The 27,880-nt window shown below is 53.0% G+C and overlaps 68 non-coding genes across 68 annotated transcripts; 46 read left to right on the top strand and 22 right to left on the bottom strand.

Moving 5' to 3' along the window:
* The first annotated feature begins 279 nt into the window (after nucleotides 1-279).
* Trnav-cac lies at nucleotides 280-352 on the top strand. Its single transcript has one exon. It is a non-coding gene; the product is annotated as a tRNA-Val (tRNA).
* A 158-nt stretch (nucleotides 353-510) lies between these two features.
* Trnav-aac lies at nucleotides 511-583 on the top strand. The gene has a single exon. It is a non-coding gene; the product is annotated as a tRNA-Val (tRNA).
* A 194-nt stretch (nucleotides 584-777) lies between these two features.
* On the bottom strand, nucleotides 778-849 carry Trnap-agg. Its single transcript has one exon. It is a non-coding gene; the product is annotated as a tRNA-Pro (tRNA).
* A 402-nt stretch (nucleotides 850-1,251) lies between these two features.
* Nucleotides 1,252-1,324, top strand: Trnav-cac. Its single transcript has one exon. It is a non-coding gene; the product is annotated as a tRNA-Val (tRNA).
* Nucleotides 1,325-1,482: 158 nt separating this feature from the next.
* Nucleotides 1,483-1,555, top strand: Trnav-aac. Its single transcript has one exon. It is a non-coding gene; the product is annotated as a tRNA-Val (tRNA).
* A 194-nt stretch (nucleotides 1,556-1,749) lies between these two features.
* Nucleotides 1,750-1,821, bottom strand: Trnap-agg. Its single transcript has one exon. It is a non-coding gene; the product is annotated as a tRNA-Pro (tRNA).
* A 402-nt stretch (nucleotides 1,822-2,223) lies between these two features.
* On the top strand, nucleotides 2,224-2,296 carry Trnav-cac. The gene has a single exon. It is a non-coding gene; the product is annotated as a tRNA-Val (tRNA).
* Nucleotides 2,297-2,454: 158 nt separating this feature from the next.
* Nucleotides 2,455-2,527, top strand: Trnav-aac. Its single transcript has one exon. It is a non-coding gene; the product is annotated as a tRNA-Val (tRNA).
* A 6,025-nt stretch (nucleotides 2,528-8,552) lies between these two features.
* Nucleotides 8,553-8,625, top strand: Trnav-cac. The gene has a single exon. It is a non-coding gene; the product is annotated as a tRNA-Val (tRNA).
* A 158-nt stretch (nucleotides 8,626-8,783) lies between these two features.
* Nucleotides 8,784-8,856, top strand: Trnav-aac. The gene has a single exon. It is a non-coding gene; the product is annotated as a tRNA-Val (tRNA).
* A 194-nt stretch (nucleotides 8,857-9,050) lies between these two features.
* Nucleotides 9,051-9,122, bottom strand: Trnap-agg. The gene has a single exon. It is a non-coding gene; the product is annotated as a tRNA-Pro (tRNA).
* A 402-nt stretch (nucleotides 9,123-9,524) lies between these two features.
* On the top strand, nucleotides 9,525-9,597 carry Trnav-cac. Its single transcript has one exon. It is a non-coding gene; the product is annotated as a tRNA-Val (tRNA).
* Nucleotides 9,598-9,755: 158 nt separating this feature from the next.
* Nucleotides 9,756-9,828, top strand: Trnav-aac. Its single transcript has one exon. It is a non-coding gene; the product is annotated as a tRNA-Val (tRNA).
* Nucleotides 9,829-10,022: 194 nt separating this feature from the next.
* Nucleotides 10,023-10,094, bottom strand: Trnap-agg. Its single transcript has one exon. It is a non-coding gene; the product is annotated as a tRNA-Pro (tRNA).
* A 402-nt stretch (nucleotides 10,095-10,496) lies between these two features.
* On the top strand, nucleotides 10,497-10,569 carry Trnav-cac. Its single transcript has one exon. It is a non-coding gene; the product is annotated as a tRNA-Val (tRNA).
* A 158-nt stretch (nucleotides 10,570-10,727) lies between these two features.
* On the top strand, nucleotides 10,728-10,800 carry Trnav-aac. The gene has a single exon. It is a non-coding gene; the product is annotated as a tRNA-Val (tRNA).
* Nucleotides 10,801-10,994: 194 nt separating this feature from the next.
* On the bottom strand, nucleotides 10,995-11,066 carry Trnap-agg. The gene has a single exon. It is a non-coding gene; the product is annotated as a tRNA-Pro (tRNA).
* A 402-nt stretch (nucleotides 11,067-11,468) lies between these two features.
* Trnav-cac lies at nucleotides 11,469-11,541 on the top strand. Its single transcript has one exon. It is a non-coding gene; the product is annotated as a tRNA-Val (tRNA).
* A 158-nt stretch (nucleotides 11,542-11,699) lies between these two features.
* On the top strand, nucleotides 11,700-11,772 carry Trnav-aac. Its single transcript has one exon. It is a non-coding gene; the product is annotated as a tRNA-Val (tRNA).
* A 194-nt stretch (nucleotides 11,773-11,966) lies between these two features.
* On the bottom strand, nucleotides 11,967-12,038 carry Trnap-agg. Its single transcript has one exon. It is a non-coding gene; the product is annotated as a tRNA-Pro (tRNA).
* Nucleotides 12,039-12,440: 402 nt separating this feature from the next.
* On the top strand, nucleotides 12,441-12,513 carry Trnav-cac. Its single transcript has one exon. It is a non-coding gene; the product is annotated as a tRNA-Val (tRNA).
* Nucleotides 12,514-12,671: 158 nt separating this feature from the next.
* Nucleotides 12,672-12,744, top strand: Trnav-aac. The gene has a single exon. It is a non-coding gene; the product is annotated as a tRNA-Val (tRNA).
* Nucleotides 12,745-12,938: 194 nt separating this feature from the next.
* Nucleotides 12,939-13,010, bottom strand: Trnap-agg. Its single transcript has one exon. It is a non-coding gene; the product is annotated as a tRNA-Pro (tRNA).
* A 402-nt stretch (nucleotides 13,011-13,412) lies between these two features.
* Nucleotides 13,413-13,485, top strand: Trnav-cac. The gene has a single exon. It is a non-coding gene; the product is annotated as a tRNA-Val (tRNA).
* A 158-nt stretch (nucleotides 13,486-13,643) lies between these two features.
* Trnav-aac lies at nucleotides 13,644-13,716 on the top strand. Its single transcript has one exon. It is a non-coding gene; the product is annotated as a tRNA-Val (tRNA).
* A 194-nt stretch (nucleotides 13,717-13,910) lies between these two features.
* On the bottom strand, nucleotides 13,911-13,982 carry Trnap-agg. Its single transcript has one exon. It is a non-coding gene; the product is annotated as a tRNA-Pro (tRNA).
* Nucleotides 13,983-14,384: 402 nt separating this feature from the next.
* On the top strand, nucleotides 14,385-14,457 carry Trnav-cac. The gene has a single exon. It is a non-coding gene; the product is annotated as a tRNA-Val (tRNA).
* A 158-nt stretch (nucleotides 14,458-14,615) lies between these two features.
* On the top strand, nucleotides 14,616-14,688 carry Trnav-aac. The gene has a single exon. It is a non-coding gene; the product is annotated as a tRNA-Val (tRNA).
* Nucleotides 14,689-14,882: 194 nt separating this feature from the next.
* Nucleotides 14,883-14,954, bottom strand: Trnap-agg. The gene has a single exon. It is a non-coding gene; the product is annotated as a tRNA-Pro (tRNA).
* Nucleotides 14,955-15,356: 402 nt separating this feature from the next.
* Trnav-cac lies at nucleotides 15,357-15,429 on the top strand. The gene has a single exon. It is a non-coding gene; the product is annotated as a tRNA-Val (tRNA).
* A 158-nt stretch (nucleotides 15,430-15,587) lies between these two features.
* Nucleotides 15,588-15,660, top strand: Trnav-aac. Its single transcript has one exon. It is a non-coding gene; the product is annotated as a tRNA-Val (tRNA).
* Nucleotides 15,661-15,854: 194 nt separating this feature from the next.
* Nucleotides 15,855-15,926, bottom strand: Trnap-agg. Its single transcript has one exon. It is a non-coding gene; the product is annotated as a tRNA-Pro (tRNA).
* A 402-nt stretch (nucleotides 15,927-16,328) lies between these two features.
* Trnav-cac lies at nucleotides 16,329-16,401 on the top strand. The gene has a single exon. It is a non-coding gene; the product is annotated as a tRNA-Val (tRNA).
* Nucleotides 16,402-16,559: 158 nt separating this feature from the next.
* On the top strand, nucleotides 16,560-16,632 carry Trnav-aac. Its single transcript has one exon. It is a non-coding gene; the product is annotated as a tRNA-Val (tRNA).
* A 194-nt stretch (nucleotides 16,633-16,826) lies between these two features.
* On the bottom strand, nucleotides 16,827-16,898 carry Trnap-agg. Its single transcript has one exon. It is a non-coding gene; the product is annotated as a tRNA-Pro (tRNA).
* A 402-nt stretch (nucleotides 16,899-17,300) lies between these two features.
* On the top strand, nucleotides 17,301-17,373 carry Trnav-cac. Its single transcript has one exon. It is a non-coding gene; the product is annotated as a tRNA-Val (tRNA).
* A 158-nt stretch (nucleotides 17,374-17,531) lies between these two features.
* Nucleotides 17,532-17,604, top strand: Trnav-aac. The gene has a single exon. It is a non-coding gene; the product is annotated as a tRNA-Val (tRNA).
* Nucleotides 17,605-17,798: 194 nt separating this feature from the next.
* Trnap-agg lies at nucleotides 17,799-17,870 on the bottom strand. The gene has a single exon. It is a non-coding gene; the product is annotated as a tRNA-Pro (tRNA).
* A 402-nt stretch (nucleotides 17,871-18,272) lies between these two features.
* Trnav-cac lies at nucleotides 18,273-18,345 on the top strand. Its single transcript has one exon. It is a non-coding gene; the product is annotated as a tRNA-Val (tRNA).
* Nucleotides 18,346-18,503: 158 nt separating this feature from the next.
* Trnav-aac lies at nucleotides 18,504-18,576 on the top strand. Its single transcript has one exon. It is a non-coding gene; the product is annotated as a tRNA-Val (tRNA).
* A 194-nt stretch (nucleotides 18,577-18,770) lies between these two features.
* Nucleotides 18,771-18,842, bottom strand: Trnap-agg. Its single transcript has one exon. It is a non-coding gene; the product is annotated as a tRNA-Pro (tRNA).
* A 402-nt stretch (nucleotides 18,843-19,244) lies between these two features.
* On the top strand, nucleotides 19,245-19,317 carry Trnav-cac. The gene has a single exon. It is a non-coding gene; the product is annotated as a tRNA-Val (tRNA).
* Nucleotides 19,318-19,475: 158 nt separating this feature from the next.
* On the top strand, nucleotides 19,476-19,548 carry Trnav-aac. The gene has a single exon. It is a non-coding gene; the product is annotated as a tRNA-Val (tRNA).
* A 194-nt stretch (nucleotides 19,549-19,742) lies between these two features.
* Trnap-agg lies at nucleotides 19,743-19,814 on the bottom strand. Its single transcript has one exon. It is a non-coding gene; the product is annotated as a tRNA-Pro (tRNA).
* Nucleotides 19,815-20,216: 402 nt separating this feature from the next.
* On the top strand, nucleotides 20,217-20,289 carry Trnav-cac. The gene has a single exon. It is a non-coding gene; the product is annotated as a tRNA-Val (tRNA).
* A 158-nt stretch (nucleotides 20,290-20,447) lies between these two features.
* On the top strand, nucleotides 20,448-20,520 carry Trnav-aac. Its single transcript has one exon. It is a non-coding gene; the product is annotated as a tRNA-Val (tRNA).
* A 194-nt stretch (nucleotides 20,521-20,714) lies between these two features.
* Nucleotides 20,715-20,786, bottom strand: Trnap-agg. The gene has a single exon. It is a non-coding gene; the product is annotated as a tRNA-Pro (tRNA).
* A 402-nt stretch (nucleotides 20,787-21,188) lies between these two features.
* Trnav-cac lies at nucleotides 21,189-21,261 on the top strand. Its single transcript has one exon. It is a non-coding gene; the product is annotated as a tRNA-Val (tRNA).
* A 158-nt stretch (nucleotides 21,262-21,419) lies between these two features.
* Trnav-aac lies at nucleotides 21,420-21,492 on the top strand. Its single transcript has one exon. It is a non-coding gene; the product is annotated as a tRNA-Val (tRNA).
* Nucleotides 21,493-21,686: 194 nt separating this feature from the next.
* Nucleotides 21,687-21,758, bottom strand: Trnap-agg. The gene has a single exon. It is a non-coding gene; the product is annotated as a tRNA-Pro (tRNA).
* A 402-nt stretch (nucleotides 21,759-22,160) lies between these two features.
* Nucleotides 22,161-22,233, top strand: Trnav-cac. Its single transcript has one exon. It is a non-coding gene; the product is annotated as a tRNA-Val (tRNA).
* Nucleotides 22,234-22,391: 158 nt separating this feature from the next.
* Trnav-aac lies at nucleotides 22,392-22,464 on the top strand. The gene has a single exon. It is a non-coding gene; the product is annotated as a tRNA-Val (tRNA).
* A 194-nt stretch (nucleotides 22,465-22,658) lies between these two features.
* Trnap-agg lies at nucleotides 22,659-22,730 on the bottom strand. The gene has a single exon. It is a non-coding gene; the product is annotated as a tRNA-Pro (tRNA).
* Nucleotides 22,731-23,132: 402 nt separating this feature from the next.
* Nucleotides 23,133-23,205, top strand: Trnav-cac. The gene has a single exon. It is a non-coding gene; the product is annotated as a tRNA-Val (tRNA).
* A 158-nt stretch (nucleotides 23,206-23,363) lies between these two features.
* Trnav-aac lies at nucleotides 23,364-23,436 on the top strand. The gene has a single exon. It is a non-coding gene; the product is annotated as a tRNA-Val (tRNA).
* A 194-nt stretch (nucleotides 23,437-23,630) lies between these two features.
* Trnap-agg lies at nucleotides 23,631-23,702 on the bottom strand. Its single transcript has one exon. It is a non-coding gene; the product is annotated as a tRNA-Pro (tRNA).
* A 402-nt stretch (nucleotides 23,703-24,104) lies between these two features.
* On the top strand, nucleotides 24,105-24,177 carry Trnav-cac. Its single transcript has one exon. It is a non-coding gene; the product is annotated as a tRNA-Val (tRNA).
* A 158-nt stretch (nucleotides 24,178-24,335) lies between these two features.
* On the top strand, nucleotides 24,336-24,408 carry Trnav-aac. The gene has a single exon. It is a non-coding gene; the product is annotated as a tRNA-Val (tRNA).
* Nucleotides 24,409-24,602: 194 nt separating this feature from the next.
* Nucleotides 24,603-24,674, bottom strand: Trnap-agg. Its single transcript has one exon. It is a non-coding gene; the product is annotated as a tRNA-Pro (tRNA).
* A 402-nt stretch (nucleotides 24,675-25,076) lies between these two features.
* Nucleotides 25,077-25,149, top strand: Trnav-cac. Its single transcript has one exon. It is a non-coding gene; the product is annotated as a tRNA-Val (tRNA).
* A 158-nt stretch (nucleotides 25,150-25,307) lies between these two features.
* Nucleotides 25,308-25,380, top strand: Trnav-aac. Its single transcript has one exon. It is a non-coding gene; the product is annotated as a tRNA-Val (tRNA).
* Nucleotides 25,381-25,574: 194 nt separating this feature from the next.
* On the bottom strand, nucleotides 25,575-25,646 carry Trnap-agg. Its single transcript has one exon. It is a non-coding gene; the product is annotated as a tRNA-Pro (tRNA).
* A 402-nt stretch (nucleotides 25,647-26,048) lies between these two features.
* Trnav-cac lies at nucleotides 26,049-26,121 on the top strand. Its single transcript has one exon. It is a non-coding gene; the product is annotated as a tRNA-Val (tRNA).
* Nucleotides 26,122-26,279: 158 nt separating this feature from the next.
* On the top strand, nucleotides 26,280-26,352 carry Trnav-aac. Its single transcript has one exon. It is a non-coding gene; the product is annotated as a tRNA-Val (tRNA).
* Nucleotides 26,353-26,546: 194 nt separating this feature from the next.
* On the bottom strand, nucleotides 26,547-26,618 carry Trnap-agg. The gene has a single exon. It is a non-coding gene; the product is annotated as a tRNA-Pro (tRNA).
* Nucleotides 26,619-27,020: 402 nt separating this feature from the next.
* Nucleotides 27,021-27,093, top strand: Trnav-cac. The gene has a single exon. It is a non-coding gene; the product is annotated as a tRNA-Val (tRNA).
* Nucleotides 27,094-27,251: 158 nt separating this feature from the next.
* Trnav-aac lies at nucleotides 27,252-27,324 on the top strand. The gene has a single exon. It is a non-coding gene; the product is annotated as a tRNA-Val (tRNA).
* Nucleotides 27,325-27,518: 194 nt separating this feature from the next.
* Nucleotides 27,519-27,590, bottom strand: Trnap-agg. Its single transcript has one exon. It is a non-coding gene; the product is annotated as a tRNA-Pro (tRNA).
* Nucleotides 27,591-27,880: the final 290 nt, after the last annotated feature.

Below are 27,880 nucleotides of genomic sequence, written 5' to 3' on the forward strand. Positions count from 1 at the left end.
TACTGGTACCTTCATGTAGAGCTGCCGCTGGGCTCGCACTGCCTGCTGCTGAGAAAGTGATTGCTTTTGCTGATATGACTTGCAATAACGACTGCGCGAAACGCCGCTATCTCGTTAGGGGTGCTACGGCAGACACCCTCTCGAGCACCCCGAAGACTTCTTGAGCCCTCGGCTGTGATGGGTTCCAGGCTGACAAAAGAACTGTCGTGTGTGCATTCGCGGACGAGAGAAAGTCTGAGGCAAGTTCGAGTGAACAAGGATGGACTCCTGGGGTCCGTCGTTTCCGTAGTGTAGCGGTTATCACGTCTGCTTCACACGCAGAAGGTCCCCGGTTCGATCCCGGGCGGGAACAGTATTTTCCTGCCTATGTCGTATTGTCCTCCAATGAGCCACGTCGTGTGTGGATCTGCTGCATGTCCCTTCGTTTTGCAAGTACCACATTTATTGAATTTTTTAGTTACGATGGCAACATCACTACAAGTTGTCTGTGAAGTAAGGTGCACACAAGCAGTTTCCGTGGTGTAGCGGTTATCACGTCTGCCTAACACGCAGAAGGTCCCCGGTTCGATCCCGGGCGGAAACACTTTTTCATCACTTTAAGCAAGACGTACTAACATGCATCTGCTACCATCTGTACCCGAAACCTTCGTAATCGCCTTCACGCGTCGGACCCGAGTGTCAATTGCTCACATCGAATAAGAAATTCATTTGATATTGACGGCGAGCTTTTTGCGCTGACTCAGCCACTGACGTGCGATCAGTTTGCACAAAACGCTAGGGCTCGTCCGGGATTTGAACCCGGGACCTCCTGCACCCTAAGCAGGAATCATACCCCTAGACCAACGAGCCCTGTGACACGGCGAATGCCAATTATTCCAGTCCCTCGATGTCGTCCAGGGTGCCCTGGAAGTCTCGTGTACGCTGGCGGGATGGGGGCGGTGCGAATTCCCGCGGTCGGCGGCCTTCCTGGGCTACTGGTACCTTCATGTAGAGCTGCCGCTGGGCTCGCACTGCCTGCTGCTGAGAAAGTGATTGCTTTTGCTGATATGACTTGCAATAACGACTGCGCGAAACGCCGCTATCTCGTTAGGGGTGCTACGGCAGACACCCTCTCGAGCACCCCGAAGACTTCTTGAGCCCTCGGCTGTGATGGGTTCCAGGCTGACAAAAGAACTGTCGTGTGTGCATTCGCGGACGAGAGAAAGTCTGAGGCAAGTTCGAGTGAACAAGGATGGACTCCTGGGGTCCGTCGTTTCCGTAGTGTAGCGGTTATCACGTCTGCTTCACACGCAGAAGGTCCCCGGTTCGATCCCGGGCGGGAACAGTATTTTCCTGCCTATGTCGTATTGTCCTCCAATGAGCCACGTCGTGTGTGGATCTGCTGCATGTCCCTTCGTTTTGCAAGTACCACATTTATTGAATTTTTTAGTTACGATGGCAACATCACTACAAGTTGTCTGTGAAGTAAGGTGCACACAAGCAGTTTCCGTGGTGTAGCGGTTATCACGTCAGCCTAACACGCAGAAGGTCCCCGGTTCGATCCCGGGCGGAAACACTTTTTCATCACTTTAAGCAAGACGTACTAACATGCATCTGCTACCATCTGTACCCGAAACCTTCGTAATCGCCTTCACGCGTCGGACCCGAGTGTCAATTGCTCACATCGAATAAGAAATTCATTTGATATTGACGGCGAGCTTTTTGCGCTGACTCAGCCACTGACGTGCGATCAGTTTGCACAAAACGCTAGGGCTCGTCCGGGATTTGAACCCGGGACCTCCTGCACCCTAAGCAGGAATCATACCCCTAGACCAACGAGCCCTGTGACACGGCGAATGCCAATTATTCCAGTCCCTCGATGTCGTCCAGGGTGCCCTGGAAGTCTCGTGTACGCTGGCGGGATGGGGGCGGTGCGAATTCCCGCGGTCGGCGGCCTTCCTGGGCTACTGGTACCTTCATGTAGAGCTGCCGCTGGGCTCGCACTGCCTGCTGCTGAGAAAGTGATTGCTTTTGCTGATATGACTTGCAATAACGACTGCGCGAAACGCCGCTATCTCGTTAGGGGTGCTACGGCAGACACCCTCTCGAGCACCCCGAAGACTTCTTGAGCCCTCGGCTGTGATGGGTTCCAGGCTGACAAAAGAACTGTCGTGTGTGCATTCGCGGACGAGAGAAAGTCTGAGGCAAGTTCGAGTGAACAAGGATGGACTCCTGGGGTCCGTCGTTTCCGTAGTGTAGCGGTTATCACGTCTGCTTCACACGCAGAAGGTCCCCGGTTCGATCCCGGGCGGGAACAGTATTTTCCTGCCTATGTCGTATTGTCCTCCAATGAGCCACGTCGTGTGTGGATCTGCTGCATGTCCCTTCGTTTTGCAAGTACCACATTTATTGAATTTTTTAGTTACCATGGCAACATCACTACAAGTTGTCTGTGAAGTAAGGTGCACACAAGCAGTTTCCGTGGTGTAGCGGTTATCACGTCTGCCTAACACGCAGAAGGTCCCCGGTTCGATCCCGGGCGGAAACACTTTTTCATCACTTTAAGCAAGACGTACTAACATGCATCTGCTACCATCTGTACCCGAAACCTTCGTAATCGCCTTCACGCGTCGGACCCGAGTGTCAATTGCTCACATCGAATAAGAAATTCATTTGATATTGACGGCGAGCTTTTTGCGCTGACTCAGCCACTGACGTGCGATCAGTTTGCACAAAACGCTAGGGCTCGTCCGGGATTTGAACCCGGGACCTCCTGCACCCTAAGCAGGAATCATACCCCTTTCTTTTTTTTTTTTTTTTTTTTTTTTTTTTTTTTTTTTTTTTTTTTTGGGCCTCCCTTCTCCCCACATAGCCCATCCAATCGCTCGCCTTTTCTGCCTTCGTCGGCTAGCTTCTACGCTTTAAATTTATTAGATTTTTTTTTTTTTTTTTTTTTTTTTTTTTTTTTTTTTTTGTGGAAATGGTAGAACATAAAGTAAATGAAAACAAAAGGGATGAGTGGCTTCGACTCATGAATGCCATCTCCGAGAAGAAATCCTCTGTATGTGCCGCCTCCATCGGCATTGTGGTTGTTCGTGATTTTTCTCAAATTACCTTTGGCAACCGTACCTTAGTGGCCCTCTTACGTCGGAAAACTGTAAGGTCGGCTTCTCGGGTTGCAATGTGTTCACTCCGTTGCGAGTTCGTCCTGTTGCATCGTGTGGTCCCTTCTCTTTACTGTCCTGTCTTGTCGACTCTTAGCTTTACACCCGCCAATTCTGTGGGGGATCCGTGATCGCTTTGATGAGAAAATTTGCGTATTCCTGTTTATAATGTGGAAGTTTGCGAAGTCCATCGTGCTGTGTTTGTAAATATGTCGAAAAGTCTCCAATGCTACGTTCTGAGTTTGTAATAATATAGTAGATTGCTTGTCCTTTCAGCCAGTTTACGGCATTTCGTTTCGTGGTAGGGTAGAGGTCATCGTCCGGTAGAAGTAGACTCTTAAGGGTGATGGCTTGAGGGGACGTGCGTTGTAGAAATGCCAAGAGGTTTCTAACCGCTTTCCAGATGTCATGCGCCGTACCGCATACGAATGTGTGTTCATCAGTATCTTGCACGTTACAGGTTGCACAAAGGGAAGTATCAGCCAAATGTATCGAATGTAATCGGGAAGTCGTGGGAAGTTTCCTATTGACCACGTAATACCACAATGCTCTCACTCCCGTTGGCAAATGTGGATGATGAACACTTCTCCATACACGTGGCCAGACTGCCTCGGGGTACTTAACTTCAATACTGTTTCGAGCGTGTGTCGTGAGCAAATATTTGTACACTGCTCGCACTGTGACTATTTGTTCCTCAGGCATTCCCAGGCGGATGTAGCTATAGTCAAGCAAAAATTGCTTGATATGATGAAGGTCGTCTGGTATGTGATGAACATCCACAGGCGCGTCAAGATTAGCCGGCTTTATTTCGTTCAATAGAAAAGTGGTGATACTATTGGGCGAATTCTTCCATCTGCTAAATGTAGAACTGACGTACAGGGCCCGTGTCTTCGTATAGACGTCGGTGAGGTTGAGACCACCTGACGCCGACGGTAGAGTCAACGTAGAATACTTGACTTTGAAAATGTGGCCGCGGCTGACAAAGTGGCCGAAGGCAGCTAACAATCTGCTTGCCATCGGGAGGGGTAGCGGAAGTACGCGTGCCACATAGTTAATTTTTGAGACGAGATAAATGTTCACCAAGGCCACGCGTTGTATTTCGTCCAGCGACCTGAGGGTATGTTGACGTATGCTCGCGCGCACTGTATTTAGCAAATCTTTGTAATTGATTGCAATCGTGCGTCGGATGTCACGAGTAAATTTCACTCCCAAGCACTTCATGACCGTGATCACCTTGATCTGTCCAGGAATAGGGGCCTTCAATCCGCGACCGATGTTCAGGACACCGGACTTCATTACATTCAACTGAGCCCCCGCCGCCTTCCTATACTGCTCTACTATGTCCATCGCCGTCTGTATCTCAGACGTGGTTCGCACAAGAAAGGCCACATCATCCGCGTAGGCGCGGCATACAAACTTGTGACCATACATCAGGACACCCTGGAGGTGTGAGGTCAGCGCTGTTAATAGCGGCTCGATGGCGATAGCAAACAGCGCCATCGACATAGGGCAGCCCTGTCTGACCGAACTTTCAATAGTTATCGGCCCCACTGATCGCCCGTTGAGCAAAATCGTGGACTGGGAGTGGCGCAGCAGTCGTGCGATGATGGTGAGGAAACGGTGGGGGAAGTTCATTGTCTGCATGGTTTGCAATAAGTACGCATGGTTCACACGGTCGAATGCTTTGTCAAAATCGAGAGCAACCAAGGCGCACGGAATGCGACAGGCGGCAGCTACCGCTATGACGTCGCGATAGTCACACAAGGTGTCGTGAATGTTGCGGCCTATACCGACACTCGTTTGTGGCGGGGCTGTAACCGTGTTCATCACCGGTTTGAGTCTCCTAGCTATAATCCTTGCAAAGATCTTATAATCACAGTTTAGAAGTGTGAGCGGGCGGTAGTGTTTTGCGGATTGCGCCAATGGTGACTTAGGAACCGGTATGATCAAGCCCTCACTGAATTGTCGCGGGATGTCTTTGTCGGGGTCCATTAATTCCTGGCATATGCACGTCAGTTTCGGTAACAACAGGCGTTTAAATGTGCGATAGAACTCCACCGGTAGGCCGTCTGGACCAGGTGACTTGTTCTCAGGGCCCGTCAGCAGTGCATCTTCTACTTCCTCTTCTGTAGGTTCAGCCAACAATTGAAGTGCTTCCGTCTGATTCACCTTGCGGGTTATACCCGACAGTAAAGCCTCCATCGCCTCGTGATCCACAGGGCCAGCGGCGTATAGCGTCGCATAATAGTGCTTCATCTCAGCTGATATCTCACGCTGCTGCAACAACAAACAGCCGTCCTCCGTCCGTAGTTCAGTGACCAGTTTCCTGCGGCGACCTGTCCGCTCCTTAAGTACGTGATAGATGGAAGGTTGCTCGCCGGCGACACCGTCACGAAGTCGCGCCCTGACTTTGCACCCGATGAGCTTTTGACGCGTCAAAGTCGTAATCGTGGCTTTTATCCGTTGTATTTCCTGGTGATTGTCTATAATCGACGCGTCCGGGCGGTATAAGTCTCGAAGGACCTGGAAATAGAACTCGACCGTCCTGGTGTACCACTCCTTCCTGTCACGGGAGTATCTCATAAAGGCCTTCCTGATCGTCGGTTTTGCACAGTTGAGCCACCATTCCAACGCCGAGGCATATTGAGAAAACCTTCTCTCACAAGCCGCCCAAGACGCAGCGAAGAGTTCATGGCATGCCTGTTCGTCCAAATGCGATACATTCAACTTCCAGTATCCTCTTCCACGGTACGTCCCTTGGCGTTGGAGGTTGAGGGTACAAATGTACGCCGCGTGGTCAGAGAAGACGGTCGGCCATATCTCCGTCTGCAAAAGTCTTCGACTTAAATCCAGCGTGACGTAAATACGATCGAGTCGGCTGGCGGAGTGAGTCGTGATATGCGTGAATCCTGGCCTATCGCCATTGACGTGTTCCCAGGTATCAATAAAATGAAAGTCCCGTATTATAGCCGCTAGATCCGGACAAGTGTTAAAATGTGGCGTCTGGTCTTTCGGAGATAGGACGCAGTTGTAGTCGCCACCGAATATAATGTGGTCGTAATGGCCTACAAGCAATGGTGCAATAGCAACGTTAAAAAAATGCCGCCCGTTGCTGTCTATTACCAGTGCCTGAAGGGGCATAGACGTTGACAATACGAGTATCGTAAATGGTGAGCGCCATGCCTCTCGCCGTTGGGAGGTACTCTACGTCAGTCGCTAGTATCCCTTCCTTTGTGAGGATGGCTGTTCCAAGTTCTTGCACAGTCCCGGGATGAGTGAAGGCTATATATCCACTAATCGTGGCGAGGTCTATGTTCTTCACCTCTTGTAGTAAGACCACGTCGAGTTCGGCCGCATATAACATATCACGGAAGGTCTGTAGCTTTAGATTGCTGCTGATACTGTTGATGTTGACAGTCCCTATCCTGTAAGCTTGTGCTGAAGTCATTCGCGGATGGAAGGAAGGAAGGCCTCTTCTGTGACTACACACACTATAGATTACTGGTCGCTGGGGCGGGGGGGAAGCCCATCCGTATCATCCCCGACCCCGCGCATGACCGCTGTCCCCACACCAACCATAGGATCGTCATTCAAGTCCCCTCCTGGCGGAACGTTTTCCACATCATCGGCCCAGTTGCCGGTCGCCCGGAGGCCAACCTCCGGGGTGTCGCCGTCAAGTGTCTGCATGGGTAAGTCATGCGGGGTCACCTCCCGTGTCGCGTGCACTACCATCCGTTCGGTGGGAGGGGTAGGTGGCTCGGCCGTCGCAAGAATGTCCGCCGGAATGAGGACCTGGTGGATGCCATCGTCTTGTGCTACCGGTGGTCCTCCAAGTGTGCGGGCAACCCGCTGAGCCTTTTCTCGCACCTCCTTCGCCGTCTGGTCCGCGTTCGGGGGCGCAATCCGTTGTTTTTTGCGCCTGCGGGGTGAGTGCCGTGGTCGGCTCATCTCACTATCGGAAGATACGGTCTGGTCCGGTTCCTGCGGGCCCTCCGGATCCTGGAGCACGACGTTGTCAGCCGCAGCAACTGCGGCATGGCCCTCGTCATCGGGAGTTACCTGTTGCTCTGACTGGGCAGCGGATAAGTTTGTCGCCGTTATCTGGTTCGTGACTATGGGCGCATCGTTGGTCTCAGGTGGTGACGGGCGAGGAGCCGCCTCCTCTACTAGTAAGTGGTCCGGTTCCGGTCCTCTGACTGCCGCAACGTAACTTACCGGCAACGACTGCATAGTCGCAGGTCTTTCGGATTCTCCCACTGGTAACTGCGCTATCCTCCGCTGCATGCAGTCCGAGCGAACATGGCCTTCCTTACCACAACCTGAGCACGTTCGGGGTTGCCCGTCATACATGACAATGGCTCTACATCCACTGACGTATATATATGAAGGGACGTGACGCCGAAGATCAATTTTGATCTGCCGCACCCCATTGAGAACAGGGAAGGTATTGAAAGTTGTCCACTTCTCCGCTTTATTACTTAAGACCGTGCCATATGTAGTAAGAACCTGATTGATCTGCCCTGCAGGCACCTCAAACGGAAGTTCAAAGATCCTAATGGTCCTGACGCCAAGTCCCGCCATTTCAACCGCCACATCCCCCACGTTACCGTCACAATGGGTGAACTTAAATCGACCTCCCGAAGAGGCTATTACTCGTGCACAGCATTCTGTGTTCGACATCTTCACATAGACTGTTCGGCTAACTATCGACAAATGGATCCCGATAACGTCGCCAAATTGTAACTTCACTACATCGCGCAAAAAGGCCTCTATTTCGTATGGCTTAGGTCGTGCATAATGGTCGTCGAAACTAAATTTCAGTGTGTTTGTACGGAAATGAGACTCCATCGTTACCACGTGTACATGACTAAATTCCTCGAGAAACGGCTAGTCCCACCGTGTTGACTCACCACTCGCCGCGGAGCTGGCCGGAACAGCGAGGACGTAAACAGCGCACGTCCGCTCACCTCGCCAGCCGCGAGTAGACTGCCCCTAGACCAACGAGCCCTGTGACACGGCGAATGCCAATTATTCCAGTCCCTCGATGTCGTCCAGGGTGCCCTGGAAGTCTCGTGTACGCTGGCGGGATGGGGGCGGTGCGAATTCCCGCGGTCGGCGGCCTTCCTGGGCTACTGGTACCTTCATGTAGAGCTGCCGCTGGGCTCGCACTGCCTGCTGCTGAGAAAGTGATTGCTTTTGCTGATATGACTTGCAATAACGACTGCGCGAAACGCCGCTATCTCGTTAGGGGTGCTACGGCAGACACCCTCTCGAGCACCCCGAAGACTTCTTGAGCCCTCGGCTGTGATGGGTTCCAGGCTGACAAAAGAACTGTCGTGTGTGCATTCGCGGACGAGAGAAAGTCTGAGGCAAGTTCGAGTGAACAAGGATGGACTCCTGGGGTCCGTCGTTTCCGTAGTGTAGCGGTTATCACGTCTGCTTCACACGCAGAAGGTCCCCGGTTCGATCCCGGGCGGGAACAGTATTTTCCTGCCTATGTCGTATTGTCCTCCAATGAGCCACGTCGTGTGTGGATCTGCTGCATGTCCCTTCGTTTTGCAAGTACCACATTTATTGAATTTTTTAGTTACCATGGCAACATCACTACAAGTTGTCTGTGAAGTAAGGTGCACACAAGCAGTTTCCGTGGTGTAGCGGTTATCACGTCTGCCTAACACGCAGAAGGTCCCCGGTTCGATCCCGGGCGGAAACACTTTTTCATCACTTTAAGCAAGACGTACTAACATGCATCTGCTACCATCTGTACCCGAAACCTTCGTAATCGCCTTCACGCGTCGGACCCGAGTGTCAATTGCTCACTTCGAATAAGAAATTCATTTGATATTGACGGCGAGCTTTTTGCGCTGACTCAGCCACTGACGTGCGATCACTTTGCACAAAACGCTAGGGCTCGTCCGGGATTTGAACCCGGGACCTCCTGAACCCTAAGCAGGAATCATACCCCTAGACCAACGAGCCCTGTGACACGGCGAATGCCAATTATTCCAGTCCCTCGATGTCGTCCAGGGTGCCCTGGAAGTCTCGTGTACGCTGGCGGGATGGGGGCGGTGCGAATTCCCGCGGTCGGCGGCCTTCCTGGGCTACTGGTACCTTCATGTAGAGCTGCCGCTGGGCTCGCACTGCCTGCTGCTGAGAAAGTGATTGCTTTTGCTGATATGACTTGCAATAACGACTGCGCGAAACGCCGCTATCTCGTTAGGGGTGCTACGGCAGACACCCTCTCGAGCACCCCGAAGACTTCTTGAGCCCTCGGCTGTGATGGGTTCCAGGCTGACAAAAGAACTGTCGTGTGTGCATTCGCGGACGAGAGAAAGTCTGAGGCAAGTTCGAGTGAACAAGGATGGACTCCTGGGGTCCGTCGTTTCCGTAGTGTAGCGGTTATCACGTCTGCTTCACACGCAGAAGGTCCCCGGTTCGATCCCGGGCGGGAACAGTATTTTCCTGCCTATGTCGTATTGTCCTCCAATGAGCCACGTCGTGTGTGGATCTGCTGCATGTCCCTTCGTTTTGCAAGTACCACATTTATTGAATTTTTTAGTTACGATGGCAACATCACTACAAGTTGTCTGTGAAGTAAGGTGCACACAAGCAGTTTCCGTGGTGTAGCGGTTATCACGTCTGCCTAACACGCAGAAGGTCCCCGGTTCGATCCCGGGCGGAAACACTTTTTCATCACTTTAAGCAAGACGTACTAACATGCATCTGCTACCATCTGTACCCGAAACCTTCGTAATCGCCTTCACGCGTCGGACCCGAGTGTCAATTGCTCACATCGAATAAGAAATTCATTTGATATTGACGGCGAGCTTTTTGCGCTGACTCAGCCACTGACGTGCGATCAGTTTGCACAAAACGCTAGGGCTCGTCCGGGATTTGAACCCGGGACCTCCTGAACCCTAAGCAGGAATCATACCCCTAGACCAACGAGCCCTGTGACACGGCGAATGCCAATTATTCCAGTCCCTCGATGTCGTCCAGGGTGCCCTGGAAGTCTCGTGTACGCTGGCGGGATGGGGGCGGTGCGAATTCCCGCGGTCGGCGGCCTTCCTGGGCTACTGGTACCTTCATGTAGAGCTGCCGCTGGGCTCGCACTGCCTGCTGCTGAGAAAGTGATTGCTTTTGCTGATATGACTTGCAATAACGACTGCGCGAAACGCCGCTATCTCGTTAGGGGTGCTACGGCAGACACCCTCTCGAGCACCCCGAAGACTTCTTGAGCCCTCGGCTGTGATGGGTTCCAGGCTGACAAAAGAACTGTCGTGTGTGCATTCGCGGACGAGAGAAAGTCTGAGGCAAGTTCGAGTGAACAATGATGGACTCCTGGGGTCCGTCGTTTCCGTAGTGTAGCGGTTATCACGTCTGCTTCACACGCAGAAGGTCCCCGGTTCAATCCCGGGCGGGAACAGTATTTTCCTGCCTATGTCGTATTGTCCTCCAATGAGCCACGTCGTGTGTGGATCTGCTGCATGTCCCTTCGTTTTGCAAGTACCACATTTATTGAATTTTTTAGTTACGATGGCAACATCACTACAAGTTGTCTGTGAAGTAAGGTGCACAAAAGCAGTTTCCGTGGTGTAGCGGTTATCACGTCTGCCTAACACGCAGAAGGTCCCCGGTTCGATCCCGGGCGGAAACACTTTTTCATCACTTTAAGCAAGACGTACTAACATGCATCTGCTACCATCTGTACCCGAAACCTTCGTAATCGCCTTCACGCGTCGGACCCGAGTGTCAATTGCTCACATCGAATAAGAAATTCATTTGATATTGACGGCGAGCTTTTTGCGCTGACTCAGCCACTGACGTGCGATCAGTTTGCACAAAACGCTAGGGCTCGTCCGGGATTTGAACCCGGGACCTCCTGCACCCTAAGCAGGAATCATACCCCTAGACCAACGAGCCCTGTGACACGGCGAATGCCAATTATTCCAGTCCCTCGATGTCGTCCAGGGTGCCCTGGAAGTCTCGTGTACGCTGGCGGGATGGGGGCGGTGCGAATTCCCGCGGTCGGCGGCCTTCCTGGGCTACTGGTACCTTCATGTAGAGCTGCCGCTGGGCTCGCACTGCCTGCTGCTGAGAAAGTGATTGCTTTTGCTGATATGACTTGCAATAACGACTGCGCGAAACGCCGCTATCTCGTTAGGGGTGCTACGGCAGACACCCTCTCGAGCACCCCGAAGACTTCTTGAGCCCTCGGCTGTGATGGGTTCCAGGCTGACAAAAGAACTGTCGTGTGTGCATTCGCGGACGAGAGAAAGTCTGAGGCAAGTTCGAGTGAACAAGGATGGACTCCTGGGGTCCGTCGTTTCCGTAGTGTAGCGGTTATCACGTCTGCTTCACACGCAGAAGGTCCCCGGTTCGATCCCGGGCGGGAACAGTATTTTCCTGCCTATGTCGTATTGTCCTCCAATGAGCCACGTCGTGTGTGGATCTGCTGCATGTCCCTTCGTTTTGCAAGTACCACATTTATTGAATTTTTTAGTTACGATGGCAACATCACTACAAGTTGTCTGTGAAGTAAGGTGCACACAAGCAGTTTCCGTGGTGTAGCGGTTATCACGTCTGCCTAACACGCAGAAGGTCCCCGGTTCGATCCCGGGCGGAAACACTTTTTCATCACTTTAAGCAAGACGTACTAACATGCATCTGCTACCATCTGTACCCGAAACCTTCGTAATCGCCTTCACGCGTCGGACCCGAGTGTCAATTGCTCACTTCGAATAAGAAATTCATTTGATATTGACGGCGAGCTTTTTGCGCTGACTCAGCCACTGACGTGCGATCACTTTGCACAAAACGCTAGGGCTCGTCCGGGATTTGAACCCGGGACCTCCTGAACCCTAAGCAGGAATCATACCCCTAGACCAACGAGCCCTGTGACACGGCGAATGCCAATTATTCCAGTCCCTCGATGTCGTCCAGGGTGCCCTGGAAGTCTCGTGTACGCTGGCGGGATGGGGGCGGTGCGAATTCCCGCGGTCGGCGGCCTTCCTGGGCTACTGGTACCTTCATGTAGAGCTGCCGCTGGGCTCGCACTGCCTGCTGCTGAGAAAGTGATTGCTTTTGCTGATATGACTTGCAATAACGACTGCGCGAAACGCCGCTATCTCGTTAGGGGTGCTACGGCAGACACCCTCTCGAGCACCCCGAAGACTTCTTGAGCCCTCGGCTGTGATGGGTTCCAGGCTGACAAAAGAACTGTCGTGTGTGCATTCGCGGACGAGAGAAAGTCTGAGGCAAGTTCGAGTGAACAAGGATGGACTCCTGGGGTCCGTCGTTTCCGTAGTGTAGCGGTTATCACGTCTGCTTCACACGCAGAAGGTCCCCGGTTCGATCCCGGGCGGGAACAGTATTTTCCTGCCTATGTCGTATTGTCCTCCAATGAGCCACGTCGTGTGTGGATCTGCTGCATGTCCCTTCGTTTTGCAAGTACCACATTTATTGAATTTTTTAGTTACGATGGCAACATCACTACAAGTTGTCTGTGAAGTAAGGTGCACAAAAGCAGTTTCCGTGGTGTAGCGGTTATCACGTCTGCCTAACACGCAGAAGGTCCCCGGTTCGATCCCGGGCGGAAACACTTTTTCATCACTTTAAGCAAGACGTACTAACATGCATCTGCTACCATCTGTACCCGAAACCTTCGTAATCGCCTTCACGCGTCGGACCCGAGTGTCAATTGCTCACATCGAATAAGAAATTCATTTGATATTGACGGCGAGCTTTTTGCGCTGACTCAGCCACTGACGTGCGATCAGTTTGCACAAAACGCTAGGGCTCGTCCGGGATTTGAACCCGGGACCTCCTGCACCCTAAGCAGGAATCATACCCCTAGACCAACGAGCCCTGTGACACGGCGAATGCCAATTATTCCAGTCCCTCGATGTCGTCCAGGGTGCCCTGGAAGTCTCGTGTACGCTGGCGGGATGGGGGCGGTGCGAATTCCCGCGGTCGGCGGCCTTCCTGGGCTACTGGTACCTTCATGTAGAGCTGCCGCTGGGCTCGCACTGCCTGCTGCTGAGAAAGTGATTGCTTTTGCTGATATGACTTGCAATAACGACTGCGCGAAACGCCGCTATCTCGTTAGGGGTGCTACGGCAGACACCCTCTCGAGCACCCCGAAGACTTCTTGAGCCCTCGGCTGTGATGGGTTCCAGGCTGACAAAAGAACTGTCGTGTGTGCATTCGCGGACGAGAGAAAGTCTGAGGCAAGTTCGAGTGAACAAGGATGGACTCCTGGGGTCCGTCGTTTCCGTAGTGTAGCGGTTATCACGTCTGCTTCACACGCAGAAGGTCCCCGGTTCGATCCCGGGCGGGAACAGTATTTTCCTGCCTATGTCGTATTGTCCTCCAATGAGCCACGTCGTGTGTGGATCTGCTGCATGTCCCTTCGTTTTGCAAGTACCACATTTATTGAATTTTTTAGTTACGATGGCAACATCACTACAAGTTGTCTGTGAAGTAAGGTGCACACAAGCAGTTTCCGTGGTGTAGCGGTTATCACGTCTGCCTAACACGCAGAAGGTCCCCGGTTCGATCCCGGGCGGAAACACTTTTTCATCACTTTAAGCAAGACGTACTAACATGCATCTGCTACCATCTGTACCCGAAACCTTCGTAATCGCCTTCACGCGTCGGACCCGAGTGTCAATTGCTCACTTCGAATAAGAAATTCATTTGATATTGACGGCGAGCTTTTTGCGCTGACTCAGCCACTGACGTGCGATCACTTTGCACAAAACGCTAGGGCTCGTCCGGGATTTGAACCCGGGACCTCCTGAACCCTAAGCAGGAATCATACCCCTAGACCAACGAGCCCTGTGACACGGCGAATGCCAATTATTCCAGTCCCTCGATGTCGTCCAGGGTGCCCTGGAAGTCTCGTGTACGCTGGCGGGATGGGGGCGGTGCGAATTCCCGCGGTCGGCGGCCTTCCTGGGCTACTGGTACCTTCATGTAGAGCTGCCGCTGGGCTCGCACTGCCTGCTGCTGAGAAAGTGATTGCTTTTGCTGATATGACTTGCAATAACGACTGCGCGAAACGCCGCTATCTCGTTAGGGGTGCTACGGCAGACACCCTCTCGAGCACCCCGAAGACTTCTTGAGCCCTCGGCTGTGATGGGTTCCAGGCTGACAAAAGAACTGTCGTGTGTGCATTCGCGGACGAGAGAAAGTCTGAGGCAAGTTCGAGTGAACAAGGATGGACTCCTGGGGTCCGTCGTTTCCGTAGTGTAGCGGTTATCACGTCTGCTTCACACGCAGAAGGTCCCCGGTTCGATCCCGGGCGGGAACAGTATTTTCCTGCCTATGTCGTATTGTCCTCCAATGAGCCACGTCGTGTGTGGATCTGCTGCATGTCCCTTCGTTTTGCAAGTACCACATTTATTGAATTTTTTAGTTACGATGGCAACATCACTACAAGTTGTCTGTGAAGTAAGGTGCACACAAGCAGTTTCCGTGGTGTAGCGGTTATCACGTCTGCCTAACACGCAGAAGGTCCCCGGTTCGATCCCGGGCGGAAACACTTTTTCATCACTTTAAGCAAGACGTACTAACATGCATCTGCTACCATCTGTACCCGAAACCTTCGTAATCGCCTTCACGCGTCGGACCCGAGTGTCAATTGCTCACATCGAATAAGAAATTCATTTGATATTGACGGCGAGCTTTTTGCGCTGACTCAGCCACTGACGTGCGATCAGTTTGCACAAAACGCTAGGGCTCGTCCGGGATTTGAACCCGGGACCTCCTGAACCCTAAGCAGGAATCATACCCCTAGACCAACGAGCCCTGTGACACGGCGAATGCCAATTATTCCAGTCCCTCGATGTCGTCCAGGGTGCCCTGGAAGTCTCGTGTACGCTGGCGGGATGGGGGCGGTGCGAATTCCCGCGGTCGGCGGCCTTCCTGGGCTACTGGTACCTTCATGTAGAGCTGCCGCTGGGCTCGCACTGCCTGCTGCTGAGAAAGTGATTGCTTTTGCTGATATGACTTGCAATAACGACTGCGCGAAACGCCGCTATCTCGTTAGGGGTGCTACGGCAGACACCCTCTCGAGCACCCCGAAGACTTCTTGAGCCCTCGGCTGTGATGGGTTCCAGGCTGACAAAAGAACTGTCGTGTGTGCATTCGCGGACGAGAGAAAGTCTGAGGCAAGTTCGAGTGAACAATGATGGACTCCTGGGGTCCGTCGTTTCCGTAGTGTAGCGGTTATCACGTCTGCTTCACACGCAGAAGGTCCCCGGTTCAATCCCGGGCGGGAACAGTATTTTCCTGCCTATGTCGTATTGTCCTCCAATGAGCCACGTCGTGTGTGGATCTGCTGCATGTCCCTTCGTTTTGCAAGTACCACATTTATTGAATTTTTTAGTTACGATGGCAACATCACTACAAGTTGTCTGTGAAGTAAGGTGCACAAAAGCAGTTTCCGTGGTGTAGCGGTTATCACGTCTGCCTAACACGCAGAAGGTCCCCGGTTCGATCCCGGGCGGAAACACTTTTTCATCACTTTAAGCAAGACGTACTAACATGCATCTGCTACCATCTGTACCCGAAACCTTCGTAATCGCCTTCACGCGTCGGACCCGAGTGTCAATTGCTCACATCGAATAAGAAATTCATTTGATATTGACGGCGAGCTTTTTGCGCTGACTCAGCCACTGACGTGCGATCAGTTTGCACAAAACGCTAGGGCTCGTCCGGGATTTGAACCCGGGACCTCCTGCACCCTAAGCAGGAATCATACCCCTAGACCAACGAGCCCTGTGACACGGCGAATGCCAATTATTCCAGTCCCTCGATGTCGTCCAGGGTGCCCTGGAAGTCTCGTGTACGCTGGCGGGATGGGGGCGGTGCGAATTCCCGCGGTCGGCGGCCTTCCTGGGCTACTGGTACCTTCATGTAGAGCTGCCGCTGGGCTCGCACTGCCTGCTGCTGAGAAAGTGATTGCTTTTGCTGATATGACTTGCAATAACGACTGCGCGAAACGCCGCTATCTCGTTAGGGGTGCTACGGCAGACACCCTCTCGAGCACCCCGAAGACTTCTTGAGCCCTCGGCTGTGATGGGTTCCAGGCTGACAAAAGAACTGTCGTGTGTGCATTCGCGGACGAGAGAAAGTCTGAGGCAAGTTCGAGTGAACAAGGATGGACTCCTGGGGTCCGTCGTTTCCGTAGTGTAGCGGTTATCACGTCTGCTTCACACGCAGAAGGTCCCCGGTTCGATCCCGGGCGGGAACAGTATTTTCCTGCCTATGTCGTATTGTCCTCCAATGAGCCACGTCGTGTGTGGATCTGCTGCATGTCCCTTCGTTTTGCAAGTACCACATTTATTGAATTTTTTAGTTACGATGGCAACATCACTACAAGTTGTCTGTGAAGTAAGGTGCACACAAGCAGTTTCCGTGGTGTAGCGGTTATCACGTCTGCCTAACACGCAGAAGGTCCCCGGTTCGATCCCGGGCGGAAACACTTTTTCATCACTTTAAGCAAGACGTACTAACATGCATCTGCTACCATCTGTACCCGAAACCTTCGTAATCGCCTTCACGCGTCGGACCCGAGTGTCAATTGCTCACATCGAATAAGAAATTCATTTGATATTGACGGCGAGCTTTTTGCGCTGACTCAGCCACTGACGTGCGATCAGTTTGCACAAAACGCTAGGGCTCGTCCGGGATTTGAACCCGGGACCTCCTGAACCCTAAGCAGGAATCATACCCCTAGACCAACGAGCCCTGTGACACGGCGAATGCCAATTATTCCAGTCCCTCGATGTCGTCCAGGGTGCCCTGGAAGTCTCGTGTACGCTGGCGGGATGGGGGCGGTGCGAATTCCCGCGGTCGGCGGCCTTCCTGGGCTACTGGTACCTTCATGTAGAGCTGCCGCTGGGCTCGCACTGCCTGCTGCTGAGAAAGTGATTGCTTTTGCTGATATGACTTGCAATAACGACTGCGCGAAACGCCGCTATCTCGTTAGGGGTGCTACGGCAGACACCCTCTCGAGCACCCCGAAGACTTCTTGAGCCCTCGGCTGTGATGGGTTCCAGGCTGACAAAAGAACTGTCGTGTGTGCATTCGCGGACGAGAGAAAGTCTGAGGCAAGTTCGAGTGAACAATGATGGACTCCTGGGGTCCGTCGTTTCCGTAGTGTAGCGGTTATCACGTCTGCTTCACACGCAGAAGGTCCCCGGTTCAATCCCGGGCGGGAACAGTATTTTCCTGCCTATGTCGTATTGTCCTCCAATGAGCCACGTCGTGTGTGGATCTGCTGCATGTCCCTTCGTTTTGCAAGTACCACATTTATTGAATTTTTTAGTTACGATGGCAACATCACTACAAGTTGTCTGTGAAGTAAGGTGCACAAAAGCAGTTTCCGTGGTGTAGCGGTTATCACGTCTGCCTAACACGCAGAAGGTCCCCGGTTCGATCCCGGGCGGAAACACTTTTTCATCACTTTAAGCAAGACGTACTAACATGCATCTGCTACCATCTGTACCCGAAACCTTCGTAATCGCCTTCACGCGTCGGACCCGAGTGTCAATTGCTCACATCGAATAAGAAATTCATTTGATATTGACGGCGAGCTTTTTGCGCTGACTCAGCCACTGACGTGCGATCAGTTTGCACAAAACGCTAGGGCTCGTCCGGGATTTGAACCCGGGACCTCCTGCACCCTAAGCAGGAATCATACCCCTAGACCAACGAGCCCTGTGACACGGCGAATGCCAATTATTCCAGTCCCTCGATGTCGTCCAGGGTGCCCTGGAAGTCTCGTGTACGCTGGCGGGATGGGGGCGGTGCGAATTCCCGCGGTCGGCGGCCTTCCTGGGCTACTGGTACCTTCATGTAGAGCTGCCGCTGGGCTCGCACTGCCTGCTGCTGAGAAAGTGATTGCTTTTGCTGATATGACTTGCAATAACGACTGCGCGAAACGCCGCTATCTCGTTAGGGGTGCTACGGCAGACACCCTCTCGAGCACCCCGAAGACTTCTTGAGCCCTCGGCTGTGATGGGTTCCAGGCTGACAAAAGAACTGTCGTGTGTGCATTCGCGGACGAGAGAAAGTCTGAGGCAAGTTCGAGTGAACAAGGATGGACTCCTGGGGTCCGTCGTTTCCGTAGTGTAGCGGTTATCACGTCTGCTTCACACGCAGAAGGTCCCCGGTTCGATCCCGGGCGGGAACAGTATTTTCCTGCCTATGTCGTATTGTCCTCCAATGAGCCACGTCGTGTGTGGATCTGCTGCATGTCCCTTCGTTTTGCAAGTACCACATTTATTGAATTTTTTAGTTACGATGGCAACATCACTACAAGTTGTCTGTGAAGTAAGGTGCACACAAGCAGTTTCCGTGGTGTAGCGGTTATCACGTCTGCCTAACACGCAGAAGGTCCCCGGTTCGATCCCGGGCGGAAACACTTTTTCATCACTTTAAGCAAGACGTACTAACATGCATCTGCTACCATCTGTACCCGAAACCTTCGTAATCGCCTTCACGCGTCGGACCCGAGTGTCAATTGCTCACATCGAATAAGAAATTCATTTGATATTGACGGCGAGCTTTTTGCGCTGACTCAGCCACTGACGTGCGATCAGTTTGCACAAAACGCTAGGGCTCGTCCGGGATTTGAACCCGGGACCTCCTGAACCCTAAGCAGGAATCATACCCCTAGACCAACGAGCCCTGTGACACGGCGAATGCCAATTATTCCAGTCCCTCGATGTCGTCCAGGGTGCCCTGGAAGTCTCGTGTACGCTGGCGGGATGGGGGCGGTGCGAATTCCCGCGGTCGGCGGCCTTCCTGGGCTACTGGTACCTTCATGTAGAGCTGCCGCTGGGCTCGCACTGCCTGCTGCTGAGAAAGTGATTGCTTTTGCTGATATGACTTGCAATAACGACTGCGCGAAACGCCGCTATCTCGTTAGGGGTGCTACGGCAGACACCCTCTCGAGCACCCCGAAGACTTCTTGAGCCCTCGGCTGTGATGGGTTCCAGGCTGACAAAAGAACTGTCGTGTGTGCATTCGCGGACGAGAGAAAGTCTGAGGCAAGTTCGAGTGAACAAGGATGGACTCCTGGGGTCCGTCGTTTCCGTAGTGTAGCGGTTATCACGTCTGCTTCACACGCAGAAGGTCCCCGGTTCGATCCCGGGCGGGAACAGTATTTTCCTGCCTATGTCGTATTGTCCTCCAATGAGCCACGTCGTGTGTGGATCTGCTGCATGTCCCTTCGTTTTGCAAGTACCACATTTATTGAATTTTTTAGTTACGATGGCAACATCACTACAAGTTGTCTGTGAAGTAAGGTGCACACAAGCAGTTTCCGTGGTGTAGCGGTTATCACGTCTGCCTAACACGCAGAAGGTCCCCGGTTCGATCCCGGGCGGAAACACTTTTTCATCACTTTAAGCAAGACGTACTAACATGCATCTGCTACCATCTGTACCCGAAACCTTCGTAATCGCCTTCACGCGTCGGACCCGAGTGTCAATTGCTCACATCGAATAAGAAATTCATTTGATATTGACGGCGAGCTTTTTGCGCTGACTCAGCCACTGACGTGCGATCAGTTTGCACAAAACGCTAGGGCTCGTCCGGGATTTGAACCCGGGACCTCCTGAACCCTAAGCAGGAATCATACCCCTAGACCAACGAGCCCTGTGACACGGCGAATGCCAATTATTCCAGTCCCTCGATGTCGTCCAGGGTGCCCTGGAAGTCTCGTGTACGCTGGCGGGATGGGGGCGGTGCGAATTCCCGCGGTCGGCGGCCTTCCTGGGCTACTGGTACCTTCATGTAGAGCTGCCGCTGGGCTCGCACTGCCTGCTGCTGAGAAAGTGATTGCTTTTGCTGATATGACTTGCAATAACGACTGCGCGAAACGCCGCTATCTCGTTAGGGGTGCTACGGCAGACACCCTCTCGAGCACCCCGAAGACTTCTTGAGCCCTCGGCTGTGATGGGTTCCAGGCTGACAAAAGAACTGTCGTGTGTGCATTCGCGGACGAGAGAAAGTCTGAGGCAAGTTCGAGTGAACAAGGATGGACTCCTGGGGTCCGTCGTTTCCGTAGTGTAGCGGTTATCACGTCTGCTTCACACGCAGAAGGTCCCCGGTTCGATCCCGGGCGGGAACAGTATTTTCCTGCCTATGTCGTATTGTCCTCCAATGAGCCACGTCGTGTGTGGATCTGCTGCATGTCCCTTCGTTTTGCAAGTACCACATTTATTGAATTTTTTAGTTACGATGGCAACATCACTACAAGTTGTCTGTGAAGTAAGGTGCACACAAGCAGTTTCCGTGGTGTAGCGGTTATCACGTCTGCCTAACACGCAGAAGGTCCCCGGTTCGATCCCGGGCGGAAACACTTTTTCATCACTTTAAGCAAGACGTACTAACATGCATCTGCTACCATCTGTACCCGAAACCTTCGTAATCGCCTTCACGCGTCGGACCCGAGTGTCAATTGCTCACATCGAATAAGAAATTCATTTGATATTGACGGCGAGCTTTTTGCGCTGACTCAGCCACTGACGTGCGATCAGTTTGCACAAAACGCTAGGGCTCGTCCGGGATTTGAACCCGGGACCTCCTGAACCCTAAGCAGGAATCATACCCCTAGACCAACGAGCCCTGTGACACGGCGAATGCCAATTATTCCAGTCCCTCGATGTCGTCCAGGGTGCCCTGGAAGTCTCGTGTACGCTGGCGGGATGGGGGCGGTGCGAATTCCCGCGGTCGGCGGCCTTCCTGGGCTACTGGTACCTTCATGTAGAGCTGCCGCTGGGCTCGCACTGCCTGCTGCTGAGAAAGTGATTGCTTTTGCTGATATGACTTGCAATAACGACTGCGCGAAACGCCGCTATCTCGTTAGGGGTGCTACGGCAGACACCCTCTCGAGCACCCCGAAGACTTCTTGAGCCCTCGGCTGTGATGGGTTCCAGGCTGACAAAAGAACTGTCGTGTGTGCATTCGCGGACGAGAGAAAGTCTGAGGCAAGTTCGAGTGAACAAGGATGGACTCCTGGGGTCCGTCGTTTCCGTAGTGTAGCGGTTATCACGTCTGCTTCACACGCAGAAGGTCCCCGGTTCGATCCCGGGCGGGAACAGTATTTTCCTGCCTATGTCGTATTGTCCTCCAATGAGCCACGTCGTGTGTGGATCTGCTGCATGTCCCTTCGTTTTGCAAGTACCACATTTATTGAATTTTTTAGTTACGATGGCAACATCACTACAAGTTGTCTGTGAAGTAAGGTGCACACAAGCAGTTTCCGTGGTGTAGCGGTTATCACGTCTGCCTAACACGCAGAAGGTCCCCGGTTCGATCCCGGGCGGAAACACTTTTTCATCACTTTAAGCAAGACGTACTAACATGCATCTGCTACCATCTGTACCCGAAACCTTCGTAATCGCCTTCACGCGTCGGACCCGAGTGTCAATTGCTCACATCGAATAAGAAATTCATTTGATATTGACGGCGAGCTTTTTGCGCTGACTCAGCCACTGACGTGCGATCAGTTTGCACAAAACGCTAGGGCTCGTCCGGGATTTGAACCCGGGACCTCCTGAACCCTAAGCAGGAATCATACCCCTAGACCAACGAGCCCTGTGACACGGCGAATGCCAATTATTCCAGTCCCTCGATGTCGTCCAGGGTGCCCTGGAAGTCTCGTGTACGCTGGCGGGATGGGGGCGGTGCGAATTCCCGCGGTCGGCGGCCTTCCTGGGCTACTGGTACCTTCATGTAGAGCTGCCGCTGGGCTCGCACTGCCTGCTGCTGAGAAAGTGATTGCTTTTGCTGATATGACTTGCAATAACGACTGCGCGAAACGCCGCTATCTCGTTAGGGGTGCTACGGCAGACACCCTCTCGAGCACCCCGAAGACTTCTTGAGCCCTCGGCTGTGATGGGTTCCAGGCTGACAAAAGAACTGTCGTGTGTGCATTCGCGGACGAGAGAAAGTCTGAGGCAAGTTCGAGTGAACAAGGATGGACTCCTGGGGTCCGTCGTTTCCGTAGTGTAGCGGTTATCACGTCTGCTTCACACGCAGAAGGTCCCCGGTTCAATCCCGGGCGGGAACAGTATTTTCCTGCCTATGTCGTATTGTCCTCCAATGAGCCACGTCGTGTGTGGATCTGCTGCATGTCCCTTCGTTTTGCAAGTACCACATTTATTGAATTTTTTAGTTACGATGGCAACATCACTACAAGTTGTCTGTGAAGTAAGGTGCACAAAAGCAGTTTCCGTGGTGTAGCGGTTATCACGTCTGCCTAACACGCAGAAGGTCCCCGGTTCGATCCCGGGCGGAAACACTTTTTCATCACTTTAAGCAAGACGTACTAACATGCATCTGCTACCATCTGTACCCGAAACCTTCGTAATCGCCTTCACGCGTCGGACCCGAGTGTCAATTGCTCACATCGAATAAGAAATTCATTTGATATTGACGGCGAGCTTTTTGCGCTGACTCAGCCACTGACGTGCGATCAGTTTGCACAAAACGCTAGGGCTCGTCCGGGATTTGAACCCGGGACCTCCTGCACCCTAAGCAGGAATCATACCCCTAGACCAACGAGCCCTGTGACACGGCGAATGCCAATTATTCCAGTCCCTCGATGTCGTCCAGGGTGCCCTGGAAGTCTCGTGTACGCTGGCGGGATGGGGGCGGTGCGAATTCCCGCGGTCGGCGGCCTTCCTGGGCTACTGGTACCTTCATGTAGAGCTGCCGCTGGGCTCGCACTGCCTGCTGCTGAGAAAGTGATTGCTTTTGCTGATATGACTTGCAATAACGACTGCGCGAAACGCCGCTATCTCGTTAGGGGTGCTACGGCAGACACCCTCTCGAGCACCCCGAAGACTTCTTGAGCCCTCGGCTGTGATGGGTTCCAGGCTGACAAAAGAACTGTCGTGTGTGCATTCGCGGACGAGAGAAAGTCTGAGGCAAGTTCGAGTGAACAAGGATGGACTCCTGGGGTCCGTCGTTTCCGTAGTGTAGCGGTTATCACGTCTGCTTCACACGCAGAAGGTCCCCGGTTCGATCCCGGGCGGGAACAGTATTTTCCTGCCTATGTCGTATTGTCCTCCAATGAGCCACGTCGTGTGTGGATCTGCTGCATGTCCCTTCGTTTTGCAAGTACCACATTTATTGAATTTTTTAGTTACCATGGCAACATCACTACAAGTTGTCTGTGAAGTAAGGTGCACACAAGCAGTTTCCGTGGTGTAGCGGTTATCACGTCTGCCTAACACGCAGAAGGTCCCCGGTTCGATCCCGGGCGGAAACACTTTTTCATCACTTTAAGCAAGACGTACTAACATGCATCTGCTACCATCTGTACCCGAAACCTTCGTAATCGCCTTCACGCGTCGGACCCGAGTGTCAATTGCTCACATCGAATAAGAAATTCATTTGATATTGACGGCGAGCTTTTTGCGCTGACTCAGCCACTGACGTGCGATCAGTTTGCACAAAACGCTAGGGCTCGTCCGGGATTTGAACCCGGGACCTCCTGCACCCTAAGCAGGAATCATACCCCTAGACCAACGAGCCCTGTGACACGGCGAATGCCAATTATTCCAGTCCCTCGATGTCGTCCAGGGTGCCCTGGAAGTCTCGTGTACGCTGGCGGGATGGGGGCGGTGCGAATTCCCGCGGTCGGCGGCCTTCCTGGGCTACTGGTACCTTCATGTAGAGCTGCCGCTGGGCTCGCACTGCCTGCTGCTGAGAAAGTGATTGCTTTTGCTGATATGACTTGCAATAACGACTGCGCGAAACGCCGCTATCTCGTTAGGGGTGCTACGGCAGACACCCTCTCGAGCACCCCGAAGACTTCTTGAGCCCTCGGCTGTGATGGGTTCCAGGCTGACAAAAGAACTGTCGTGTGTGCATTCGCGGACGAGAGAAAGTCTGAGGCAAGTTCGAGTGAACAAGGATGGACTCCTGGGGTCCGTCGTTTCCGTAGTGTAGCGGTTATCACGTCTGCTTCACACGCAGAAGGTCCCCGGTTCGATCCCGGGCGGGAACAGTATTTTCCTGCCTATGTCGTATTGTCCTCCAATGAGCCACGTCGTGTGTGGATCTGCTGCATGTCCCTTCGTTTTGCAAGTACCACATTTATTGAATTTTTTAGTTACGATGGCAACATCACTACAAGTTGTCTGTGAAGTAAGGTGCACACAAGCAGTTTCCGTGGTGTAGCGGTTATCACGTCTGCCTAACACGCAGAAGGTCCCCGGTTCGATCCCGGGCGGAAACACTTTTTCATCACTTTAAGCAAGACGTACTAACATGCATCTGCTACCATCTGTACCCGAAACCTTCGTAATCGCCTTCACGCGTCGGACCCGAGTGTCAATTGCTCACATCGAATAAGAAATTCATTTGATATTGACGGCGAGCTTTTTGCGCTGACTCAGCCACTGACGTGCGATCAGTTTGCACAAAACGCTAGGGCTCGTCCGGGATTTGAACCCGGGACCTCCTGAACCCTAAGCAGGAATCATACCCCTAGACCAACGAGCCCTGTGACACGGCGAATGCCAATTATTCCAGTCCCTCGATGTCGTCCAGGGTGCCCTGGAAGTCTCGTGTACGCTGGCGGGATGGGGGCGGTGCGAATTCCCGCGGTCGGCGGCCTTCCTGGGCTACTGGTACCTTCATGTAGAGCTGCCGCTGGGCTCGCACTGCCTGCTGCTGAGAAAGTGATTGCTTTTGCTGATATGACTTGCAATAACGACTGCGCGAAACGCCGCTATCTCGTTAGGGGTGCTACGGCAGACACCCTCTCGAGCACCCCGAAGACTTCTTGAGCCCTCGGCTGTGATGGGTTCCAGGCTGACAAAAGAACTGTCGTGTGTGCATTCGCGGACGAGAGAAAGTCTGAGGCAAGTTCGAGTGAACAAGGATGGACTCCTGGGGTCCGTCGTTTCCGTAGTGTAGCGGTTATCACGTCTGCTTCACACGCAGAAGGTCCCCGGTTCGATCCCGGGCGGGAACAGTATTTTCCTGCCTATGTCGTATTGTCCTCCAATGAGCCACGTCGTGTGTGGATCTGCTGCATGTCCCTTCGTTTTGCAAGTACCACATTTATTGAATTTTTTAGTTACGATGGCAACATCACTACAAGTTGTCTGTGAAGTAAGGTGCACACAAGCAGTTTCCGTGGTGTAGCGGTTATCACGTCTGCCTAACACGCAGAAGGTCCCCGGTTCGATCCCGGGCGGAAACACTTTTTCATCACTTTAAGCAAGACGTACTAACATGCATCTGCTACCATCTGTACCCGAAACCTTCGTAATCGCCTTCACGCGTCGGACCCGAGTGTCAATTGCTCACATCGAATAAGAAATTCATTTGATATTGACGGCGAGCTTTTTGCGCTGACTCAGCCACTGACGTGCGATCAGTTTGCACAAAACGCTAGGGCTCGTCCGGGATTTGAACCCGGGACCTCCTGAACCCTAAGCAGGAATCATACCCCTAGACCAACGAGCCCTGTGACACGGCGAATGCCAATTATTCCAGTCCCTCGATGTCGTCCAGGGTGCCCTGGAAGTCTCGTGTACGCTGGCGGGATGGGGGCGGTGCGAATTCCCGCGGTCGGCGGCCTTCCTGGGCTACTGGTACCTTCATGTAGAGCTGCCGCTGGGCTCGCACTGCCTGCTGCTGAGAAAGTGATTGCTTTTGCTGATATGACTTGCAATAACGACTGCGCGAAACGCCGCTATCTCGTTAGGGGTGCTACGGCAGACACCCTCTCGAGCACCCCGAAGACTTCTTGAGCCCTCGGCTGTGATGGGTTCCAGGCTGACAAAAGAACTGTCGTGTGTGCATTCGCGGACGAGAGAAAGTCTGAGGCAAGTTCGAGTGAACAAGGATGGACTCCTGGGGTCCGTCGTTTCCGTAGTGTAGCGGTTATCACGTCTGCTTCACACGCAGAAGGTCCCCGGTTCGATCCCGGGCGGGAACAGTATTTTCCTGCCTATGTCGTATTGTCCTCCAATGAGCCACGTCGTGTGTGGATCTGCTGCATGTCCCTTCGTTTTGCAAGTACCACATTTATTGAATTTTTTAGTTACGATGGCAACATCACTACAAGTTGTCTGTGAAGTAAGGTGCACAAAAGCAGTTTCCGTGGTGTAGCGGTTATCACGTCTGCCTAACACGCAGAAGGTCCCCGGTTCGATCCCGGGCGGAAACACTTTTTCATCACTTTAAGCAAGACGTACTAACATGCATCTGCTACCATCTGTACCCGAAACCTTCGTAATCGCCTTCACGCGTCGGACCCGAGTGTCAATTGCTCACATCGAATAAGAAATTCATTTGATATTGACGGCGAGCTTTTTGCGCTGACTCAGCCACTGACGTGCGATCAGTTTGCACAAAACGCTAGGGCTCGTCCGGGATTTGAACCCGGGACCTCCTGCACCCTAAGCAGGAATCATACCCCTAGACCAACGAGCCCTGTGACACGGCGAATGCCAATTATTCCAGTCCCTCGATGTCGTCCAGGGTGCCCTGGAAGTCTCGTGTACGCTGGCGGGATGGGGGCGGTGCGAATTCCCGCGGTCGGCGGCCTTCCTGGGCTACTGGTACCTTCATGTAGAGCTGCCGCTGGGCTCGCACTGCCTGCTGCTGAGAAAGTGATTGCTTTTGCTGATATGACTTGCAATAACGACTGCGCGAAACGCCGCTATCTCGTTAGGGGTGCTACGGCAGACACCCTCTCGAGCACCCCGAAGACTTCTTGAGCCCTCGGCTGTGATGGGTTCCAGGCTGACAAAAGAACTGTCGTGTGTGCATTCGCGGACGAGAGAAAGTCTGAGGCAAGTTCGAGTGAACAAGGATGGACTCCTGGGGTCCGTCGTTTCCGTAGTGTAGCGGTTATCACGTCTGCTTCACACGCAGAAGGTCCCCGGTTCGATCCCGGGCGGGAACAGTATTTTCCTGCCTATGTCGTATTGTCCTCCAATGAGCCACGTCGTGTGTGGATCTGCTGCATGTCCCTTCGTTTTGCAAGTACCACATTTATTGAATTTTTTAGTTACCATGGCAACATCACTACAAGTTGTCTGTGAAGTAAGGTGCACACAAGCAGTTTCCGTGGTGTAGCGGTTATCACGTCTGCCTAACACGCAGAAGGTCCCCGGTTCGATCCCGGGCGGAAACACTTTTTCATCACTTTAAGCAAGACGTACTAACATGCATCTGCTACCATCTGTACCCGAAACCTTCGTAATCGCCTTCACGCGTCGGACCCGAGTGTCAATTGCTCACATCGAATAAGAAATTCATTTGATATTGACGGCGAGCTTTTTGCGCTGACTCAGCCACTGACGTGCGATCAGTTTGCACAAAACGCTAGGGCTCGTCCGGGATTTGAACCCGGGACCTCCTGAACCCTAAGCAGGAATCATACCCCTAGACCAACGAGCCCTGTGACACGGCGAATGCCAATTATTCCAGTCCCTCGATGTCGTCCAGGGTGCCCTGGAAGTCTCGTGTACGCTGGCGGGATGGGGGCGGTGCGAATTCCCGCGGTCGGCGGCCTTCCTGGGCTACTGGTACCTTCATGTAGAGCTGCCGCTGGGCTCGCACTGCCTGCTGCTGAGAAAGTGATTGCTTTTGCTGATATGACTTGCAATAACGACTGCGCGAAACGCCGCTATCTCGTTAGGGGTGCTACGGCAGACACCCTCTCGAGCACCCCGAAGACTTCTTGAGCC

Source organism: Schistocerca piceifrons, unplaced genomic scaffold (assembly GCF_021461385.2).
Source record: "Schistocerca piceifrons isolate TAMUIC-IGC-003096 unplaced genomic scaffold, iqSchPice1.1 HiC_scaffold_538, whole genome shotgun sequence".
Taxonomy (NCBI): Eukaryota; Metazoa; Arthropoda; class Insecta; order Orthoptera; family Acrididae; genus Schistocerca; species Schistocerca piceifrons.